Below are 20,531 nucleotides of genomic sequence, written 5' to 3'. Positions count from 1 at the left end.
TAGCACTTTTACACACAATGAAACACATAAACATAGAACCACAAAAGACCTGCAGCCTACCTGAGTGGTGAATTCATTGCGATCTGAGTTTCTAGCGGATTGAGGAATTTCCCGGCGAATCTTGTTGACTGTGCCGAGGATGGTGGTTTTCCGTCTAAGAAGTTTTTGCGCAAGTGAAAGCGATGTGAAGAAATTGTCCGTGGTAACATTTCTGCCCTTGTCTAGGAATGGTTCCATCAGCCTCATCACTACATTTTCAAACCGTCTCTCCCCACTGGGACGATTGGGGTCCTTGCCAAGATATGGGAGGACATTGCAAATGTACTTGGATTTTAGGTCGCAGGCCACCCAAAACTTGATCCCAAACTTGTCAGGTTTACTTGCAATATACTGCAGGAAACAGCACCGAGTCAAAGACTAAGTAATTCACAGATAATGAGCCAGTGCTTCGAAATAAAATGTTAGAAATAAAACATACTATAGCAATGTAAAACAATAGAATACAACATAAAACATCAAGTTAGTTAAAAGTTTGACTGTATAAAAACGTCTTCTTTTATAAGCCAGTGGAGTTTGTACAGCGTAAAGACGGTGAAATAAAGATCCAGGAACGTGGAATCGCTGCCTGGAAAGCCAGTAACCTCTGACCTGATGACCTAAGAGCCCGGGACGAAGCGTAGGAGAAATGCTGGAGTGTAGCGTGCCCGTAAAATTACAACAAAAATTTAAAATGAATTCTAAAATGTAGCAACAAGTGACGAGACGCCAAAACTGGAGTGACGTGTGATCTTCTGTTGGTCCCACTTTAAAGTCTTGACACAACGATGAACCATGCAAAATGAAACCCAAATCTCTGAGGCTGATATGCTGCCTAATTTCTGAAGAAACAATAATCATAGTTTTTTTTAAATCAATATTTAACTGAAGGAAGGTGTCAGTGAACTATTGCTTGATTTTTGTCAGGCGATTACTTAAAATAAACATTTTAGAAAACTCAGAAGCTGAAACAACCGTGTAACTGAATGTCATTAGCAGAGAGATAATAAGAAATTGTTAACGTAACACAATTACATCTAAAAATGTGGCCAATGGGGCAAAGCCAAAAGAGAAGTGGACCCAAAATAGACCTCTGAGGTACTCCACGAGGCAGAACTGTTCTTTCAGACATGACTCGATTCATACATATGGATATTATTGATCACAGTATCAGTATCGAGGCAGAGGTGAGATCCAGTACAAGCAAAACTGTGTACTCAACAGAATCAGTTATCACTTTCTTTTTAAACAGGTGTTTACAATCACCTGGGTATGAATTGTTGTGTCTCTTTGTGTTATCCCACCTCTTGCCCAATGACAGTTGAGACAGGCTCCACCACCATGACACTGATCTACAAGTGGTTAAAGAAAATGAACTGAGCCAAAACCAAAGAAGCCAGATTAAACCATCACTGAGACATTTAAGAACTTTTACTTCCAATTATAAATGAGACTCATGTTTTCAGTGCAAAAATATTAAACACAACAACAAGAAGAAAGTCTGAAGGTTGGTCAATCGTCAGAGAGAGGATGACACCATGGTAACAACTACTGCTGCTCCCGAGGCTCTGTGTGTGTGTGTGTGTGTGTGTGTGTGTGTGTGTGTGTGTGTGTGTGTGTGTGTGTGCAATTACTTCAGTGAGGCACTTTGCCAGTGATGCCAGCCTTTGAGGAGAAACACACACAAAACACTGAGACACTGAAAGAATATCTTATACACACTCACAAGGCTAAAACACAGAATTACCTCTCTCTCTCTCTCACACACACACACACACACACACACACACAGACACACACACGCACAGAGCTCCACAGGTAGAGTAATGGAACAGTAAATCAACATGGTGACAGGAAGTTGGCGAGGCTGACAGGAAACGGAGAGTCTCTCCCCGGGTGGCTCGTCTTCTCTGCTGCACATCAGTGCAGAGTGTGTGCGTGTGTGTGCGTGCGTGTGTGTGTGTGCGTGCGTGTATAGTCTATGAGAGACTCGTCTACTGCAAAAAATGTTTATATTTTCTATCAAACTTTCTACGTTTGATCATTTCAGGAGTGAAAATCAATGCGAGCTGCGTTCCGTCTGCATGGTGTGACGGAGATTCGGGGAAACAGAGTCAAACAAAGCAGTGAACATGAATCCTTTCAAATGTTTCGTTTTCCGTCTGCTGAGAGGACCACCTGGAATGAATATTTTGCTAACTGCATTATGGACAACCCAATCATCTGCACCCTCATCTGCAGGCTGTGGACAGCTTTCCTGTTACTGAGCTGGTGATGGTGACGTCATAACAGATGATATAAGCAGATAAAATTACTTTTTCCATGTTGTAACAGCTTTGGACGGCCCTGACTATTTGCTGGAGCCCGTTTTAACCTTGTCTTTCAATTAAAAGAAATAATCTCCAGAATAAAGATCATCAAACATTAGTTAGATTTGTTAGTTTTTTGTTCCATGACTGGGATTTTCTCACTAATGTGCATATTGACCACAAACTGTACATAAAAGATGGATGTAGCGCAGTATGATGTCACCCATCACTAAGTGCTATTGTGATTTTAACTTTAAGCTAAATCTTAATATCATAGCTAGCTGGCACACAGAGAGCCTTTGACCAGCAACATCAACCCAGAGGAAATAAAACTCAGAGGGTTTACCAGGATTACCTGCAGCCGCCCTCGTCTCAGGATTTGTCTCCTGGTCTGCTGTCAGTGGCATGAAGCACGTGGTTGTTGGTTTATTCTCTCTAGCTCAAGGTCTTCTGAGGGACCTGATGCAAGTTCACTTTGACCTGGAGCTCTCCCACTGTGGAGTCTGTCCTGCAGTGACTGCTGGCTGGCTTTGGGAAACTGGTTTTATATTCCGGGGCCCACCCCCTACCAGTTAAACCCGTGTCCCCCATGACCCTCGCCTCATTTTTATTCATTTGTAACATTTTTTAACTTGCTAAATAACCATGATTACAGTATTACCTGAACAATGGTAACCGGTATGTGTGCAGCTGAACAGCATTACATCAAGGCTTTTTGAAACCACACATCCTTGAGGTCTTGAGGTGACTGATGTTGTGTTTTGGTGCTTTATAAATAAAATAAACTGAACATTGTAGTAAATAAGATTTAAAAGTGTTCAATGATGTCACAGATCAAGGGTCGTTTTCCAACAAATATCTAGTTAATTGAGAGATGCCCCCTGCTGGCAACTGGAAACAACTGATGTTTTAGGCCCTTTTTAGACCAGACGGCCATGGCCATCTTTTATATACAGTTTATGCTATCAGCGGGTTCTAGGACTGTGTGCAGCATCAGCTGTGTTAACTTTGACTGCTGTTGATTTAATTTAAGCTATAATTTATAGAAACTAACTCTAAAGTTTATCTATTGGACTAAAATATAAAGTGTGTTATCACACAGCCAACATTGAAGGTAAAACGACTACCAACCGTCCACATAAGGGTCCACGGTCCTTCGCTGTATTAAGCAGCAGCTTATGTAAACACACTGATATGAACCTGGAGCTAATACGATCACATGTCCCAGATGGAGATCCCCAGCGTAGTAGGGGTTTAGGTCATGAAATTCAACGTTTTTAGGGGGAACTGGTCACACAGGGTTCAGGTTTCAGTTTGAGGCCGTTACAGGACTCACTCGCTCTGCGTGTCATTTTCATTTAGCTCATTTTCTCCATTCATCACGAGGAGTAATAAAGCTGTGGGAGGAGTTTTTCAATCGTTCTGGGTCTTTGACTGAGTTTGTGAGTCTCTGCTGAAACCCATCCATCACCGCGTCCACTTTCTCCTCTTCCTTCTGTCTTTCTCTGTCCTTTTACTCTGGATTGAAATGCAGATCACCAAATCCCTGCCCGCACCGGGCGAATGCAGCAGCCGGCGAGCCGCATTTCCCAGGATATATTTGTTGTTCTTTAGCTGCTCTCCTCTCTGGTTTAGAGTTTCTGAAACAGTAGCAGAGGAGAGCCGCGGGGAAGATTTAGTTTGTCCTCCACAGAGCAGGGGACATTTGTCTTCTTTATTTATTTATCTTTTTTTTCCTGCGACGTACAAATAGCTGCAGGCTGTAGCAAGCAGCGGTCATCAGTTAGACTCAGCACTTCCCCCTTCTTTTCCTCCTCAATCTCCTCGCCTCCCTCAGCTCCTTCTCTTTCCTCTCACCCGTCCTCCACCTATACCTGGTAGCCTGCTGACCTCTCAGCACACAGGAGATCTGTGTGTGTGTGTGTGTCACTGTGAGTCCCTCGGGCTGTATCCTCCACCAGTGAAGCAGCTGTTTTCCTGCAAGCAGGAGGAGAAGCAGCTGCTGCCTCTCTCTCTCTCACATTCACCGAGTTTGCTCTGTTATTCATTTACTGACTCGACGTTCGCTCGGAGCCAGCGACTCTTCAGTCTGACCTCAGTCACATCAGCAGCCCGAACCTAATCCTGCTCTGTGTAATGGATGCTTCTGCTAAATTACACATAAATGCCTCTGCCACCATTGAAGCAGGATTAGAGGTAGAGCAGCCAAAGAGCATACTTATCTAAACGGTGTTGGTCTAAAAATGAGTCGAGAGAAAAGTAATTATTAACACTACGCTGTCATTTTTCCCCTCAAAAGTTTATCTTTGCTTTTAGGTAACTAATGCAGCTCTTTATTCATGACATTTATCTTTTTCATGCAGCTGCTCACCTGACATGAGGCATAAATTATCTTTAAAAAGAGGAAAGACACAATCATGAGAAAAATAAAATGCCTGCCTCAGGTATGCTTTTATCAACACCTGATTAGGTGTGGCCAATTAGCACCAGCTGAAAACATTGAGGAGATTAGGGGCTACAGAGGGGCATAACAAGCACTTTGATTCTTTTCATTTTCTCCATTCTGTTGTGGATTTGCTGCTGAGCTTGGATCACTGTCCTGCTGCATGACCCAAGCTTTAGATGTTGGACAGATGTCCTCATATTTAACTCTAGAATACTTTAGTATACAGAAGACTTTGACTCAGTAAGTGAAAGGTGCCCCAATTGTCACCCATCCACACCGTGCTTATAGTTAGTGTGAGGTGTTTGTGCTCCAGACTTGGTGTTGTGAATCATGGACGGACATCTCCACTTTGGTCTGGTCTGCTAGAAGGACGCTGTTCCAGAAGTCTTTGGGTTTATGTGATGCAACTCTGCAAACCAAGCTGTGCTGACATATTCAGGCTTTTGTCCTGGCAAACCTTCCACAGAAGCCATAAAGCCCTCAGTGCTTTTCCCTAATTAATAATCTTTCTCACTGTAGAATGATCGACTTCAAGTTGCTTGGGGTGGACTTCTAACAACATTGTCTTTCCTCCAGAAATTCCCCTACCAGTGAGTGCTCAGCGATGACAGGGAAGAACGTTCACCAGGAACAGAAACAGGGGATGGGAGGGACAGCCATCTAGACAAATATCAGGAATTAGCATTTCAGCTAAAGTATCGCCCTCACCAACATGTCGCCATTTTCATCCTCTGGCAAACTTACAGTGATCAAATTTCCCACACACCAAGCAGTGAGAGGCGAGAGGAGACACGTTGCTGAGACGTTCCTGAAAAGGAAACGCTGACCGAAATTTCAATGTTCATGTTTAAGCTTGTTGGGGGAAACACGAATACGACAAGACACCTGGACAGGTGCATGTATTTTTACTCAGCTTTCGATGAGAGGTTAAACAAAACTTCCTTCCTTTCAGTCTGCAGATCTTTAAGTCCGTTGCCAGTGACAACCACTGGTGTCCTAAGACTTCACTAATGGACGGGCAATAATTAGACCTCTGAGGTGTCTTAACTCTAAACCCTCTAATCTTCTTGTCCTTTCCACGTTTCTCCCTCGTCTGTCACCCTCTTCATTCACAGCCTATCACAGTCTTCCATTGCAGCGGCACCTGCCTCTCTCTCCCGGTGATGTCATCTCTAATTAATTCATTACGAGCTGGAAAAAAAAAGAAGAGAAAAAACCCCCCCCAAAAACAGATTGAACACAAAGCGACACAGGTCGATCAAAACGAGAGGACGGCGGCATCGCATACACTCCTCTTCCTCTACTATTTCCACCTCTCTCACTTTCTCTTCATCCCCCTCTCCATCCCTTCGGGCGGTTCATCCATCCTGCCCACTCAGAGACAGAAATAGACTGATGGAGAGCAGGAGCGCTCTGCTGGGAGATGACCACCGGACACACACACTCACTTTACTGTATGCACACATATATTAAGACAAAACATGTAATGTATGCTCCTGCAGACCCTGCTGCAGATTTCTCCCACCTGATTCACGGCTGACAGCAGGTCTGACGGGATTCGACTCCTTCTTTAATATTTACGTGCTCCTCGCAGCCTCTGGTTTACTGCAGCTTCTAGCCTTGATGAAGGCAGGATTTATTTCCTGGCGGTTGTAGTGGCGTGCATTTGTTTGTGCCTAATTAACTGAGCATATATTATAGAACGTCAGTGAGTCATTTAACACACATGCCATCGGTTTCCCCACATTGAGCCAGGGGGGCCTGCATAGCAGCAGACATGATGGTGGACCTCAGCTGTGGAGGGAATTTTTTAGCTTCAGTGGGTATGAATGAGTGTTTAAGTACCTCTAAAAAAACAGAAACGTGTGGTTGTCATGTTAAATAACAAAAATGTAACTAAATGTAACTGTTAGTGAGTTTTCAGAATTGTTTGGGGCATTTTGAGCCTTTTTGGCAAACCGCATGCAGGGAGAGAGCGGGGAGGAATGGCACACAGGAAGTGATCCGGGACCCTGCAGTGGCCTTCAGCATAAAGCTCACCCACTCAACCTGGTGAGTTAAAGCAGCAGGCTCTGGATACGATTTTAAATAAAGATTTAAAAGAGTTACAGGTGGCTCTGTGGTGCAGTGATAAGCAAGAAGGTTCCAGGTTTCTGGATCTTTCTGGACGGAGTGCATCTGTTCTCCCTGTGAAGGATTCCCACTTTTATTCCCACAGTCCAAAGACGTGGTCGGTGTGGGTGTGTGGTTTTCTGACTCTTAGCCCTTCTGTATGCTGCTGAATCATGGACCGCCTACAGCAGGGACTTTAGAACAATGGAGCGCCACCAAAGATCCCGAAGATCAACTCAATTGATGGAGACGGCAACATCAGGGATCTGAAGGAAACCATGATTCCCACCTCAGGAATGCAGCACCAACTCTGAGAGACAGGTCACAACATCCATGCAGAAGGAAGGACAGCATGTCCCCATTTCAAGGATAACATCAAGACTATTTGGAAGAAATCTGCATTACAGTGGAGAAGTGAAGAAAGCTGCGCTGAAGGGAAGTGGAAATTGTGTAGCAGACTTAAGCACCTTGAGGCAACTGTTGTTGTGATTTGGTGCTATATAAATAAAACTGAACGGCAACAGCATCACAAAGACCAACACAACTCATCCAACAGCAATGATGGATGGATGGATGGATGGATGGATGGATGGATGGATGGATGGATGGATTTATTTAAAGATTTTTTTGTTCCTTTTTCCATCACTTGCCTACAATTTAGCTGAAATGCAGTCCATGACTGGCCATCATGTAACACACACACACACACACACACACACACACACACACACTCCTATACTTGTGAGGACACAGTTCCAGTCACAACGCCCTGACGGTCTAAATCTCTCACAGATCAATATCTTGCTCTTCTCGGTATTTGACTCTTTATTACTCTGAAACTATTCAGACAATCTGCCGGCTGATTTACACAAGAACATGTTGAATAAAGGTTAAACCACACAAAGATCGCACACTCAATCGGCTGCCCTGACATTTAAACAATTACAGACTGATTATTACATTTTATTTAATATGAATTTCTGTCACAAACTGTTTGAATGTCTCAGCCGGCCGGGAGCAGTTAATCTCACATGAGCCTGCTGCTCAGGTTTAAATGCTAAGGCTCTGAAGCTGAATTTATGGTGCCGTGTTTGTACATTTACAAAGCTTATTGGTGACACAAAGTAATGGAAATTCAACAAACGCAAAGGCTACAGAGATGCACCTGCATGCAGAAGTTTTCCCAGGAGCGTCATACAAACATTCATCTCACAGAGAGAAAGGTAACAGCTAATGACAACCACTTGGCAAACCTGCACAGGCTAGCTTACGTTAGTGAGTGGCTCCATGATAATCAGATGATTCAAGTCAGCATCATCAGAATAAAAAGTTACAGCTACGTTCCACACCGAGGTTCTCAAGCTGTGGCCCGGAGGCCAGCAGCAGGCCTCGGCAGCCCTTAAACACATTCACATATCCACAAACAGCCACGCCCACCTTTCTTATAGCTGTTTTAGTCACAACTCAGTTTCTTGGTCACACCTTGATCCAGCATGCAAACGACCTGCTGGTCTGATTTAATGAATGTTTAAAAACATAAATGTAAATATGGACAAACATGACAATTACTAACATTAAACATCAAAACCAATGAGCAATCTGCATTGTAAGACACAGTGAGTATAACGCGCACGGTTATTTTCTCCTCTGATGTGCTGCTGTCTCACACCGCTCCATCCAATCCGAAGTTATTTCTGCTGTAGGCTACCAACCGCCCGAAAAAGTGACAGACTCAATAAATCAAAAACAAGAGAGAATTTAATTCTGTCTCCTTTCCAGAGAAAAACAATCAGCGTGAGGCACCGATCACTTGGTAACTCTGCTACTGTGCAGGGATGAAGGCTGCAGTGAGAACGGGCGCAATTAGACGTAGATTATCCATAGGACCGTCAGAGTCCTACATCCGAACAATAACCGTCCCACACGCACACACACACACACACACACACACACACACACACACACACACACACAGGGCAGTGATGTATCATGCTGACAACACTGTGAGTCTCCTCACTGCAGTGACCGCTGGGAGTGAACACTACAGCTGAGTTATGCTTGATAGATGAAGTGGCTACAACGCTGACAGATATGATCCCTGATGTTCCTCTGACCCGCTTCCACTGAAAGACTATTATTACTTAGACCACGGAGCGGCAACGGCAAAGAGCCTCAGACGGATCTTTAAACCGATGATGTTCCAGTTACACAATCGGTGTCGTTACCTCAGATAGAGACGATCGTTACACATTACATGTTTGTAGCTTATACGGTGCAAATACATTTTTGGAAGACGGAAATATTTTGTGTTGCTTATTTCACATGTAGACAGAGTGCAGATGCCAAACACCAGGGGGCGCTGCTGGGCGAGGTTAATCAATCAGATCCTCGATTGTTTGGATATCACTGCTGCTATTTAAAAAAAAAGAAAAAAAAAGAAAGGAAAACATGACACGCTTTACAGGCCGCCCGAAAATCAATCAACAAGTCACTTAATCAATAAACCAGTAAATTAATCATTCTGTTGTTTGCAATGAAGAGTGAAAAAAATATGTCAACGTGACACCTCCCGAGTTTTCTCTCTCCCTCTCTCTCTGTGTCCTCTCAGTGTGTGAACACACACACACACACACACACACACACACACACACACACACACACGCACACACACGTGCACGCACTGGGAGGAATGTGGAGGAGTACAGGTCATCTGGAGCTGAACCAGAAATCAGCTGCAGGGAAACAAACGAGGCTGCAGAGTTCACACTGAAGCACAAACTCCTTCACTCCTCTGCAGCGTCTCCATGATCGACTCTGTGCTTTTTTACACAGCAGATTTAACAGAAACATTAAACACTTACCTCTGCCTCCGAAATCACAGGATTCAAGTCATTTTATTGTCAGAGTTCTAACATCGTCCTTCTTGTATGCAGCTGGTCTTGAAAACATCTGCAGCACTGATATTTCTGATATTTCTGCCCAAGCTTGTTTGCCAGTTGGCAGAATTTCATTGCACTAAATGTTGAAAGTTCAGCCACGCTCCACGAGAGAGACGTGATTTGTTCTTGATGCAGCTCCAACAGTGTATTTATGTAACTGCCGTTTCATTTCTCTTCATTTGTTTAAGCAGGCGTCTTATTTACAGGCTCGAACATCTGTTTGTTTTTGCACTACGTGAGCGATGCATGTGTCCTATCCACGTCCACGCTTTCATGACAGGTGCAGTAAAAGAACACATTTCATGTAGAAACATGGACATCAGAGAGTTTTTGGGTATGTGCCGACCGCGCAGCTGTCAGCTTGTGAAATGATGACGTAATGGCCGCATTTTCACTTCCTGCGTCTCCTGTTCCTGTGCAGCACATCTTTAAAGTCAGAGTGTGATCATCACCATGTTGATGCACCAAATTCACCTTGGAGACAGGGCCTGCCTGAGAGCGGTCGTAGACCTGATCTCTGACTTCGAAGCAACCAAAGACAACAAAGTTCAAAGGTTCACTGCAGGCAGTTGCATTTATTTTGGGCATGCTGTGGTCTTCAACCGCTGTTACCTGCACTGTGACTGTAACACGTGAATGTGGCGGTCTTTAGGTGGTGTCTTGGTCTGATTAACCATCTCAGCTGATTCCTGCCAGAGCGAAGGAAGAGCCCCCTCTTAACCACTCTGAGCTACTGAGATCCTTACCCTGACCCTGGGCGAGAGTTGTGACGACCCCTGGGCGTCTCTATTTTGGATTTTGTGTTGTGGTTTGTTCTGCAGGAGTCGATTGAAGTAACTGGATGTGTGAGCTACACCTGGACCAATAAAAGCTCCCTCTCACTTGTTCTCTGGTTCTCTTTTTGCTCACTGCCCTGATTTCAGATACCAGTAGACTAGATCAGCTCAGCTACAGCATGTGTTTTTGAGTGACACCCATGCATGCTTTACTGCTGCTACTTTGCACTTAGGATGTGTAATTTTCCCACCTGGTGCTTTTCATTGGGGCCGGTGTGAACACAGTAATTGCACTCAGAAGTGCGATTCCAAATCAACTCCAGAGCGGTTCGTTTATGGCATGAACGCGATCCGAGCTCGATCCGAACCAATCAACAGGTGTGCCGTCTGAGCTGAATAACCGACATGTGGAAAAGGACACAGAGGCGTGATAGCTTCCTGTATGTGAGAGTGAGGTGTGCACATGTGATGACAACCTGACCGTGTCCGTGTGTTTTCATTGTTTGGGAACAGCTGCATCATTAATCAGGAACGTGAGATGCGAGGCTGCTCTTACCCGGGTCGCAACCCGGCAACGCTCAGTCTCACCTCCTCATCTGCATCGCTGCGAGTCTGCGTTTCATTTTTTGGATTCCCGTGTGGAGTTTTTCTAACCTTTGTTTGCTTCACACTCCATTTTTTGGTTAAAGAGAGCTCGATAAAACAGCTCTGCGATCTTGATATCCTGGGATAACAGGCTGTTTCTTGTGATTACAACTTCCCATCTTGTTTTCACAGGATTAAAAATAGAAGTTTGGTGAAGCTGCTATTTATCTGTCATTACCCCACGATAACAACGTCGTGGTTAAAAGAGATTTCATATGACACGACAGACTGAGATCAGATGTTACAGTAAGATATCACACGAACCATCGAGTCCCGAGAAAATCGTTTGGGGGGAGTTAAATAAGTAAAAGCAGAGTTTTTATTTATTTCAGTAATGAGTGTAATCATTGTTTCTGCAAGCATGAGTGCCACAAATCTACAAGATGATTGTGATCCATCGCAGCTGTTTGCAGCTGTCTGCAGCCGTGCTGCTCGTTACCAGCAAACAGACGCCGTGGCTAAATTAGCGATGAGCAAAAATAGCTTTACCTGTCAGGTGTGTGTGGCGTTTCCTGCTGTGCTCAGTCCTGCAGAGACAAACAGAGACAGAAGAAGCTGTTAACGAGGAGCTCTGACTGACATTTGCACTGACGTAAGGCGAGTACAGGTGCAGGCACATTAATGAACTGCTAAATCAGTAGCCTGTCACTGCTAAGTGTACGCTCATCGGCCACATTTAAACCACATACAGTGGTGAAAACATTGGCTGCAACCATAGATAGTATAAATACTGATATAGGCACTGATGAAGTTGTGCCATGGAGCTGGAAGTGAGGCGTAAGCGATTAAAAGTGGAGGCACCGCACACTCGCTGGGTTCACTTCTCAGAGCTGGAAGCTCCACCTGTCTTTTAGAATGTAACAATGTAAATAATGCTGCTTGATTAAAAAGAAAAACAATAATTACAGTTTTTGGCAATATTATTCACTACGATAAGTTAAGCAATTTCCTGGTTAAGCTACATTCCTACGCTCACTTATGGGACCAGTAAATTAATAGTAGAGCTGATACACCTCCAAACTGAAGGGAGCCAGCCAAGGTTCAAAGACCTGACTAGGATGCCTCGTTGGGGAGTCCCAGACGAGATGGTTGTAGGACGTCCTGCCAGCAGGAGACCCTGGGAAACCAGCTGGCTTTTGGGTTTATACTCAGTTGTGAACGCAGACAGCTGGGGAACCGATGTCCGAGCGATTATTCCCATTAAACCTCTTTGGATCTTTGAAGTCCACTGACTGGGCGGATTTTTTGGAGAAATAAAATTCTTGCGCCATCCACATTTGGTGTTCGTTTATATTTTCTAAAGGTTTTCCTGATATGAACCCATTTTAGACTGGCTTCTATCATTCTAACTGTACCTAAGATTTCCTCATTATGTTGGTGGGAGCGAAGAAGAACAACACAAAACTGTTTCTCTTTCTCCAAAGAAATCTTACGCTGAGGTCAGCAACCGACGTTAAGTTATAAACCTAACTGGATGACACAGTACGGAGACAGCATGGCAGCGGTGGGTACATGACGACAAATGTGACGTGTAACATCTAATCCCGCCTCCTCTGCAGCCCACAGAGATGCAGAACATACTCGTATGCATGAGTCACTTTCTTCCAGAGAAATCTAAACCCTGATTTCCTAAACCTAACCGAGTAGTTTTTAGTTCTTAAACTCGAACGGCGAGTTAAAGTGAAAGTAAGAAAGGAGTTTAAGACAAAAAAGAAAGAATAAAAAAGGTCCCAGTGGGGCACGTCGCATGTAATGCAGCGTGGAGGGAGAATTTATAAAAGGCGCCTATATCACGCACCAGGGTTAGGGTGCACCGGACCAGCACGTGGCTTCAGAATAAACTAATACTGTTACTGTGGCTGCACACCCGACCGACTGTTCCCGTATCCTTCCGTTGCTTTTCTCTGTTATTTGTTTGTTTCATTTGAAATATATTTAAAGTTCAAGAAAACTCTTCTATAAATAATGTTAATTGAATCCATTGCAAGTGTTATTCTAATTAAAATTATGTTAAACAAGCCAAATTTTAATTATTGGCCAAAATAACTGGGATTAACCCCCCTGTCATAACAGGGCAGTCCTGGTAACAAACAGCACTTTCAGTTTTAAAACTTCCAGCAGACGACCTCTGTGACCCCAGCTTAGCTCCATAATAAAACCACCGCCATACAAAATACAGTACAGCGCGTACACACACACACACACACACACACACACACACAGCGCAGTCAGTGATTCCACTCACGTCCACCTCAAATCCCCCGAGTGAGAAGGAGCGAGGAGACGATGAAGAGGAGGAGGAGGAGGTGGTAACTGAAGGCACATTTACCATCTGTAATCAAAAGAACTCCGTGTTGGACTGTCGCCTCCCCCCTCCTACTATTCTCTCCCTCCTCTCTTTTTCTCTCTCTTCAATTTCCTCCCTTCTGTTGCAAAGCATGAGCGGCATACTGATGGTGGGATTACACACACACACACACACACACACACACACACACACACACAATCTAGTGAGAGAAGTAATGACTTTCTGCCTTCTCTTTCAATTCGCTCCGAGCTGCCAACTCCCACTGGGTCACCATGTGTGTGTGTGTGTGTGTGTGTGTGTGTGTGTGTGTGTGTGTGTGTGTGTGTGTGTGTGTGTGTAAGAAACACAAAGAGCAAAAGACACGAGGGAGGTGATACAACATCTCCAATTAGCTGGGCTGGTGGTCTGTTTGGGGGGTTTGGTGTGTGTGTGGCTGGATAATGAGGCCACACGGTGGAGGTCTTCAGGCAGGTTCAGGACCTGAACCTGCTCTCTGGACTTTCTGATCCACCGGATTCCACTTAAAGACCTCAGTCTGTCTGCAAAAATGTATTTTCTTTCACCCTCTGCAGAAGGCTTCCAGCAAACAGCCGCGGCAGGCCTACAGATGGAGCTCGCTGGGCATTTTATCGTAACTGAACCCAGACGTGTACCTGCTTATCATAACTGAATTTGATTATCAAACCACACATCAAAGTGCAGTCAGGAGTTGGCTACTTTAAAAAATTCTGAAAAAACAGAACTGGACCACACGTTTTAGTTTTGCATTAAAAGCTGATTCAGTGAGATTTCTAACAGAGTATTTTCGGTTACTGTGGTTGGGAAAAGTGGTAGAAACTAAGAGCAACGATTAAACATTCACATTTAAAGTCACTGAATTTTAAAAAGGTTTGGAACGAGCCAAAAACAACGAGACACACGAAAAGAGGGACGTGTGCGTATGTGCTGCGGATCGCAGTGGAGTCAAATACTCTCAATGGTCCATCTGAGAAAAAGCGAGTACACTGAGAACTTGAGTATTCCAGTGATGAAGGCCTGAAGAATACAACAGTTCATTGGAAACAGTGAAAGGTAACACAAGTGTTCACTGTAACTTCACTCTGTCTCCCATATAATTAGATTCTGCTTGTGGCTTTAGCGACAGGAAGGTGCACGTGTGTCCCGAGCACTAACAATGGATGCCAGAGCAATGATCAGCCACCTCTCCAATGAGTTCCACATCCCACAGATGGAGCAGCACATAGTTTCCAACCTGCTGTAAGTTCTGATTACAGTTACCGTCCACACAACAGAACAGGCACTGCCAGCAGACCTTTACAGTGGAGTTACTCCACCCAGCAACGGGATGAGAAACTCTCTGGAACAATAAAAATCTGATAAGGAAAGAACAGGAAGGGCCAGGGCTGGTTGGCAGGAACAAAACTATCAAAATAAGAATGATGGTCACCCACTAGTAAATCGATCAATGATGTCATCATTCTCTTGAGTGGATAAAAAATAAAACTAAACTAAAAAAAGTTTGGGAGTTTACGATACCCGGGCGGACCGTCTATGTGGCTGAAACACTGCTCCATCCATGATTTAAAACTTCTAATCATCATGTTAATCACAAACTTTGTGATTTTAATTGAGATCAAAACGCCGTGACCAGACAAGCACGACACTGACACTAATTAAAACTACGATAACTCTGGTAATTAACTTTAGGACAAACTGCTGTGGCTTTCATTAACCCTGAACTGTCTCAGGTTTTCTTTGCTGCACACAATTTTCCTGTGAAGTTTAAAGACATGGTGCTGTAGTAATTTGTTGCTGCACAGTCACAGTGTGTACTGGCCTTGTGCTTGTCGAAGGCCCACATCCACTGACCACACTGGTTTCAGCATGTTCTAACACGCCATAATGTCTCACAATAGCAACCAAGTTTATGGTGCTGGATCTTTAATGCCAAATATCTTCAGCAACGTTTCGGATGCATGCTGCTCCATTTTTCTGGCAGATTTTAAAAAGTTGAAATTAAGTTCAAGCACTGACACTGAGTTATCTTCTTTCTTTCAATGTGCACAGCATCTTTTATCCAGCCATGCAGAAAATACACGAGTTATATCGAACATTTCTTGAACTTTCAGAACTGCGGTTATTCCCAGCAACATGAAGCAGGAAGTGCTTGGTTTTCCCTGAGCTAAATTAGCTGCAGGATGGATACTCCTGAAGTGTAGATGTGGGCTGGATGGCTCACAAAGCAGAAAATCGGTAACAGAGGAGGTTTTGTTGTTGCTGATTCTTAAATCCATTTGTTCAACTGAGCTGACGGGGTCGGTCTGGCACTGTAACATGAAACAGCTGTTTCTTGAAACAATTGACCAAATGAGCATTGCCGTAGCGACTAACAATTAGCCAATCAGTCCAATGGGGAGAGTCAAAGCTGTTGTCAAGCACTGTTAAATTGTGCACCTCAACGGCGAGATTTTAAAAGGCTTGTTTGTTTTCAGGCATCCCTCAAGAACACGGAGAAACAAGCTGAACTGTTCACTAAATCCTAAAGCCCATCAAAAAAAGTATGTCATCATGACTTAAACTGACATTAGATTCAGGTGAATTCATCGGCCTCCAGTGACTATTAAGACCGAATCCCACTGTCTGTGAAAAGCAGTAAGAGTGGACGCAGTGTCCTTCTGTCTGCCATCCGGCTAGGTTTTCTTTTACAATAATGTAACTGTTCATCAATAAAGAATGTTTTCTTTCAATAATTTGCATGTTTCTAACCTGCCTTGAAAAATTGTCATTTTTATTTATCTGACTGTCCACAAACACTGATCTGTACCAGGGTTTCCCCCTAAGCCTCTGAACTGAATCATTAGAGGGAAAGCCTTCAAGTCTGACTTTATTTCGTCCATTAAATTATTTGAGCTCCTTTTGTTGCATCAACACTGCACATACTGTTGGAAGATAAGAGCACGGCAAGCTGTTACTTACTTACAAAATGACCTGAGTTTAGCTATGATGGATAAAGCAGGTAGCATAGTTTGGTTTGTTTTGATGGTCTCGTCGTCATGCAGTAAGTCAGATAAACCTGCACAGAAGCTAGAAAGACTAGATGAACCCAACCAAGCCAAAATAGATTAAAAAAAAACACCTGACAAAAAGATGAGCCGGCAGCAGCTCTCTGTTTTACAATTAGATCTACACTCGCCATGTCTAGTTTTAAATGTCTAAATCACTGCTGCTAGCCTCTGTTAGCCTCTGTTAGCTGCTGTTAGCCGGTGTTAATGAAACTTTCTTTGAAGTGGCTCTTACATTCTTTGACTCTGACACTTGGCAAACAAAACCTAATACGATGTGACAATGTAGTCAAAATGTTTATCAGAAGTGTGATTTTTAGGACATTCGAGCCTAGCATTAGCTTGTATAATGTTAGCTTATAACCAGGTGCTGCTGTTCTTCAGCCAGCTTCCTGATAAGTATCCAAAGATAGGAGGGTGGCACGTCTAATCTACTGACAATACGTAACTGCGACAATATCTGGAATAAATTAGCATGTTTTCATGTGTTAGAGCCCTGACTTGAATTCAGGAGATGAGGCTTGAGACATACCATGCAAATGCCCGAGTTCTAGCACTTATCTGCAAATACTTGCTAACTAACCACCGAGAATGGTTAGCTTTGGTATAAAAGCTTTGCTACTTGTTTTAAATTGCACAACTTTTACTTTGAAGGCTAATGGTTTGTTTCATAACCACTTAGCGGGTAGTTTATAAAATAAAATATTTTAAAATATACAATTCCCTAATGCCTGGGTCCAGTGGGGGTCAGTTTAGGCCTATTTAGCAACCTTGCATTAATGACAGCACAGTTCAGAACCCACAGAGTTGTCTCCATAGAGGAAGACACTAAAAGTCTTGTTTTGGATTTTGGTTGGTAGACGGCAGAAGCTGTAAAAATGTAACTGACTGGAGAATGCACTGCAGCTCTTTGATGTTTTGATTTTTTTCTGTTTTATATTGATGAAAGATGACCTTTTGCTGTTTTTTACTGCAGAATTCACTATGGATGTCAAATGCCCATTTAATATCACTTAACTTGATTCTTTCTGACGGCGCTATGTATTACAAACTGTTTTTAAAAACTGAAGGATGTGCATGTGTATAAATGAAAAGTATCTGTAGAGAAAAGCAAGTGGCAAATGAATTTAAAGGAAAACTAAAGAAACGCTGAGCAGCAGCAGCACTCTGAGGGAGCAGAGTGATCGACATCTGAGAGAATCTCCAGTTTCCAGATTCTTCTTCTGCTTCGTATCGACGAGTGCTGCTCTGACGCCTTCACATACACAGGGAGGCGCCACCAGGTCAGATAGGGGAGGAGGAGCCGTTTTAGGAGGTGATGGGGTCCAAAATTTTGTGCGCGAGTGTGTAAAAGAATCCCCCAATTCTCATTTCATGCTTCAGTGAAAAGCTTTTCAGCAATCATTGTTTCTCATCCTCACCTTCTCTCCTCTTCATCACCCTCCTTTTCTTCTGTCCTTTCTCCCCCCTTTGCTTCCTTTTCCTTACCTCTTCCATCCTTTAATCTTTTTCCTTCTATCCTCGTTTCGACTTCTTTCTCCTTTGTTCCTCTACTCTCTAAACGTTAATGATATTGGCCCTTCTTCCTCTCCTGCAGCTACTTCTGGGACATCATCACCTGTGTCGGTGCCGTAAAACCACTAAAAAAAGAAAAGAAAAAACCCTCTGTTTGGGATAAAAAATGCTTAGCTACAATCAGGTGTGAAAACTGAAGCTTATGTGGAAGTGCTAACTACAGTTCCTCTAATGACCACTTGCTGACTCTAAGCAAATATGTTCTTGTTGTAAAAATGTCCAACTTTATACAAACATGCTTTTTAACACTGTAAACTTGTAACTCATCATCATGTAACTGATTTATAGGTTTAGCTTGCTGACCAAGATTTGGCAATTCAAGCTCTCATCCAAATATCAAATTTTGTTAGTCCTTTATTTATCCAGGTAAAAAATCTCGTTGAGATTAAAAATCTGGTATCATGGCAACAAAAGTCAAAATCCTCTGACTTCAAAAAACCAAACAGAAAGGAAAAACATGGCTGAGGCCAAACTAATGTTGAACATTCCAAATGTGGAGTGAAAAACCAAACTGTAACCTTTTATATAGAGTTTGTGGTATGAAACAAGACCATTAGACCAGTACTATTCAGTTTCCTTCACATCTTAAAACAACTGCAGTTTGGTTTTTTGGTATGTTCAGGTCACATACTTTATGGTGTGTTTTAAGCAAATTTACAACCAACTGTTTGTAGTTTAAATTAGTTTGAGTTTTGCTACGTCTCCACAGGTGCCAACAACTTTTTTTATTACTCTTTTATTCCAATAGTAAAACTTTATATGTTTGCCTGTATACACAAAGTTCAGCAGTGCTTCCACTTTCATTGTATGCTTGTGGTTACCCTTGTTGGCATGCACAGTGCTAAGACTCTGTACTTGGTCATCAGGTTTGCAGAAACCTCAGGAGGGATTGTGGCCCACTCCTCGTAATAGAAACTTTAAAAATCATTTAGGTGTCTTGGCTTCAGCTTGCTCCACAGATTTTTGATGGGACTGAAGTCTGGAGACAGGGGAGGCCACTCCATGACCTTAATGTGCTTCTTCTTTAGCCATACTTGGCACTATGCTTTTGGTCATCGTCATTCTGGAAGACTCATCCATTGACCCAACTTTAGATTTTTGTCTGAAGGAAGGAAGTTCTTGTCCGAGATTTTATGGTACATTGGCCCATCGAACAAGGAAGCAAAATGTTTCCACCTCCGTGCTCGACTCTAGGGAAAGTGTTCTTTAGGTCATACTCAGCATTTACCTTAGGAAACCTGTATATGTGCCTTCTAGAGGAGGGGGACCCTCACAAGCACTGTAAGAATTAAGTCCTTTACAGCATAGTGTCTTACCAACAGTGTTCTTGGTGAATGTGGTCCCAACAGCCTTCAGATCATTAACAAGCTCATCCACCACCTTTCTCATGATCATCCTCATGGAGCTCCAGACTGAGAGCAAGTTATTACCATTTCATATTCTGTTTCTAAATAATCGCTCCAGCAGTTGCCACCTTGTCACCCAACTTCTTTCTGGTCATGTAGCCCACTCTACACCTGTGCAGGTCTACAGTCTTGTCCGTGATGTTCTTTGACAGCTCTGTGGTCTTGCTGATGGTGGTGGAGAGGTTAGACTGGAATGTGTTGGGGTTTTTTCTGGATTTTTTAGTTGATATTCTGTTTCTCTGCATTAAAATGAAACTACTATAAAAATTAAAAGGCTGTTTGTTTCTTTGTAAGTGAGCAAACTTACAAATTGAGCACAAGATCCAATAAATATTTCCCCCATTACACACTTCACTTGGCCTTCCAACATGAGGAACAGATGTGAGTTACAGAAAAATGTCTTTGTTTTATAATCTAACAGAAGTAAACTGAGATCTGATTCAAATGTTCCCCAGGTACATAACACCCAGACAGACAGAGTTTCTTCATACCTATCTGACAGCAACATCTGGGTAACAAACCACTAAAACAACCCTGAAACAGCTGCTTGCTTACTGAACAGAGGCCAGTCACAGACAGCTTTGCCTGCTGCGTGAGAGCACGATCACATGCTTACAAAAAGATGCTACACGTATAATGAGGAGCTTTTTGGGGAAAAATACCCATATCTAGAAAAAAAAGAGCTAAAAAGCCAGAGAAAAAGATAACAGACATCCCAGGGCATCGAGAAATACTGTTATGTCAGATCCTGCCGCCAGTGCCCTGAAGCAGCATCAGTGATGATGATGATGATGGGCGAGATATAACCGTTGTGCACATTTGGAGGATGGAGTGGGGGCGGTGTAGTAAGATGGTCAGAGAGAAGATGTGGATCATTTGGGAGCTTTGACCTTCGTTTTGCTTCATTTACAATCACT

General features: G+C 43.2%; 1 protein-coding gene across 5 annotated transcripts in view; it reads right to left on the bottom strand.

Annotated features, from left to right (window-relative positions):
* sulf2b (sulfatase 2b) overlaps positions 1–20,531 on the bottom strand; it is a 107,950-nt gene that overhangs the window by 69,978 nt on the left and 17,441 nt on the right. For all 5 annotated transcript variants that reach the window (XM_019349584.2, XM_019349586.2, XM_019349579.2 and 2 more), the window contains exon 2: positions 11,753–11,790. The gene's annotated coding sequence lies outside the window, so the exon portion shown is untranslated. The remainder of the gene's footprint in view (positions 1–11,752; positions 11,791–20,531) is intronic.

The sequence above is a fragment of the Oreochromis niloticus genome, linkage group LG20 (assembly GCF_001858045.2).
Source record: "Oreochromis niloticus isolate F11D_XX linkage group LG20, O_niloticus_UMD_NMBU, whole genome shotgun sequence".
NCBI classification, from domain to species: domain Eukaryota; kingdom Metazoa; phylum Chordata; class Actinopteri; order Cichliformes; family Cichlidae; genus Oreochromis; species Oreochromis niloticus.
The sequence above is the reverse complement of the archived record's forward strand: the minus strand, read 5'-3'. Positions and strand labels throughout refer to the sequence as shown.